The sequence below is a fragment of the Morone saxatilis genome, unplaced genomic scaffold (genome assembly GCF_004916995.1).
Source record: "Morone saxatilis isolate NCDOM2014 unplaced genomic scaffold, NCSU_SB_2.0 Contig18, whole genome shotgun sequence".
Classification (NCBI taxonomy): domain Eukaryota; kingdom Metazoa; phylum Chordata; class Actinopteri; family Moronidae; genus Morone; species Morone saxatilis.
The window spans coordinates 23,874,596-23,878,398 of record NW_023339740.1 but is presented as its reverse complement, the minus strand read 5'-3'; positions in this window follow the sequence as shown (position 1 = coordinate 23,878,398).

Genomic DNA, 3,803 nt, shown 5'->3' with positions numbered 1-3,803 from the left:
TGGTTTGTTGTGTAATGTATTTGTGAAGAACTGTCTGTAGAACTCACTATCGTCATCTTTCAAGGACGTCTACCAGAAGTGGGCTTGGGGACATGAACCCTGTTTCCTGTGAGGGTGAGATTAGCGTTAAGATGGATAGCTTAATTATCAGCATTTTTGTTAAAAGTTAGGACAGTGCATGCTCTTGTTTATAAAGTAACTGCAACATGCACATTTAGCAGAGCAGTAAATTGCCTCTTCAGTTTCCCACTACAAATCAATCAACTTTCAGCCATGCTAGCAGCATAGCTGGGGATGGCAATGTCGGTCGGCCCACCACTTTTGTCCAGACCTAAATTTCTCAACACTATTGGATCCATTGGTAATCATGGTTTCCAGATCATTAATCCTTATGACTTTGAAGATCCCCTGACTTCTCCCTTAGTGCCACCATGAGGCTGACATCTGTGGTTCAAAGTGAAATGTCATGACAACTGATGAATGGATGATGGAATTTGGTAATGTCCCTTCAGAATGATTTATAATTACTTTGGTGACCGCCTGGCTTTTCCTGTAGCAAAGGTTGCAATTTTTTTCAGCTTGAAATATAGTTGTATTTGAATTAATTCCCATATATTAGCACTGTTATGCATTTTACTGGATCGTCCAAAATTTGGTTTATGAATAAAACAAATGTTAACATGGTGATATGCTAAACTAAGATTGCTAAACTCAACAATATACTTGCTAAACATCTACATTGTCATCAGGGGATTTTTTTAAACATTCATATTTAATTAGCTTTAACTGCCTCTAAATAAGTCATTTAATAATATCTACCATTTAACCCAACTGTTACCACCAATTGCAATTCAGCTCTGCATCCTCGCAGTGGGACCCACAAATTATTAACTTGTGGATAAGGTTACCTCGTTCCCAAGAAAAAGGAAATAGGCTATTACCCAGCTGGCGGTTCTGGCTTGAAGACCTCTGATTTACTAGAAGCAATATTTTATGTTAGATATCTTATCATATACTCATTGTGCAACTGCAGGCTGTAGACCTTTAACATTAATAGCCCCTGAAGTGTGAATTCACTATGAAAGAAAGCATTTTCCTTTTGTGCTTTCATTCTGTATTTGAACTGAAGAAAACCTGGGAACGTCATTGAACTCTCTGTTGTAAATAGAAATTTTAGAAACGCTTGATCATAGTTGACAATAGGGAATGTGTCTGAGCACATACTGTATACTGTGTGTACTGTGAATATGACACATCACTTAAATGGCAATTCTTACAACAATATGCTTGACCTTTAATTATTCAATGCAGAAGAGTGTCAGACAGTTTATCTGTTATCAGTCACAGTGGAAGGAAAGTGAAGGTGGCTGATTGATGGCTGTAGAGGGTGAACACTGGTATTGAAAAAAACATACAATATGTAATTTTCTGCCGCTAAGGGATCTCTCACATTTGAACAATAACAAAAGACGTATTTTGATGACATTATGAAGTAACGTGGGATCATGGGAGTTCTCTTCATTGTTAAACAACCATCATTGCTGATGAAATCTATCTGACGTGACTCAGGCACAAATTGTTTCACGGATGAGGTAAGGACTACGGAACCGGTAGGGCCAGAGTCTTACTTACTTTTGAACATTCAACATGCATCGTACTCTCATTCTGCTATATAAATGTTTATTGACTAATTGCGATGTAAATCAAACTTTTTCCATTTTAAATTTGTGGCCTGGGGCTGCCCTTCCCTGTGATATTGCAGTGATGATGGGCCTTACCAATTTGAAATGCGTCCCGTGGTCCATGGGATGAGGTAATAAGTTCCAACTCCCTTCATCACTCTCTGACGTATCCAATGTATCCCTTGTTTACCCAGAAATTAGAAACTAGAATAAAATGATGGCGTTTTCTGGGTTTGAACATTGTTGAAAACATTGTTTAATTTAATAATTAACATTAAACATTATAGCTTTAATGGTAAAAAAAAGCTTAATGATCAAGACTGTGCTGTATACATATTTAACTGTTCTATGATTTAAACCTTTGTAGTCTTTTTGTGATTATAGAGCTGGATCTTTTTATATCTTTTCAGCTCAGCTATGTTAAGGCAAAAACATTGTTGCTGTAGCCTATCTAGCTAGCTATAATCCAAATATGCAGTGCCGTCATTTTCTACAAAAATATAAAACAGTTTAAAAGGCTCTACTTGTCCAATAGGACCACCTCATTCTCTCAGTAATTTATTCCCAATAGTCCTACAGTATAATATACCCACACAAACTGTAGAGTCCTCCTCTCCATCTATACAGAGCTGTCTGTGGACCTGTATTCCTGCACAGCCCTGTGTAACCATGATATGCAATATTGCCGACACATTGCACTTATTTTACACTGTCTGTCAGCATAGGTTTTTGCACACTATCACACTTTCCAGCCACAGGAATAATGTTCATGTTCTACAATCTTCCTAATCTGTTCCTCATTTTGCTCAATGTAACCCCATCATGGTAAACTGTCTGGTTGACTACACACTAACCATACCTTGTTCTACAACTGTGATCACTCTTTATTCAAAGCTATCTCAGTATGAACAGTAAAGGGACTGAATGTTCAGGATGATGTTATATATAGTTCTGACAACCCTGTGTACCTTGCATTCTTCCTGTCACTGTATAAGAAGATGTGTTGTCCATGTAATGTGTCAGCGGCTTATTTACAGTACATTTCCTTACAACTGTGATACCAAGTACCACATCTAAACAGGTCCTACAGTGAAACAGGTGCCCTTCAATGACTTACAGTATCCTTAAAGGAAAAAAAAAATAATAATATATATACTGCAATCTTCACAGTAGTTGTTGTAACATTGTTTTAAGCATCAAAGTGCTAGATGATACAAAACTTCTCTTCGCATTTTCTGAGTCTTCTAAGGTGAAATCGGTGGCAAGATTTATCTGTTATCTTAATTTCCCTTCATCTCAAGGTTCAGGCTTAGTACATGCTAATAATTCTTCTCTGACCTTGCCTTGCACCATGTTTGTTGATATTATAATTTTGAGTGATTGTTAGCCAGCTCAACACGTACAGTATTTCTGCCTGTTTGATGTTGATGATACCATGGAAGATATCTGCATACACAGAGAATTGATTTCCATTTATCTTCACATGAACACATTAAATGAACAATTCATGTTCTTGTGCTCGCATCCTTGATGTCATTCTATCATTTACAAGACTATGTGGAATTAAAAACACTGTAGGCCAATATATTTTACATGGAAAATGAGGGTCCCATCTGTGGTGCCTAAATGATATATATACCTGGGATTAATATGAAGTATAACATATGCATAGTAAGTATGTAGGTGGTAAATATGCCTAGTAAGTTCATGTTTTACAAGAATGCATAAGTATAGGAAAATTATATCTCTAGCTCCATTCTAATTAAATAAAGTTAAGCCATTTATAAGTACCATTTTATATTTACCAAAAAATGAGAGACAGTGTTGTGGGGTTTGAAGAATATAAATAGAGGACAGAGGAGATACTAGGATAAGAGTTCATGACAAACAGTCCCAGTTCAGAAACGGGAGGAGGAACAAGACTGGGAACAGGAGACAGATGTTGGTTTTGGCAGTTCTGGGGGAATTTGGATGGAGACCTGTATTTAGACCAGATTCTTTATTTGGATTCAGCAGGTGCCCCTCTTAGGCACTCAGGCTCGCATTCCTCCTCATCACTGGTCCCCAAAAGTGAAAATTGCCTTGGCTGTGTATCAGTCAAAAAAGTAGTCCCTTTCATAA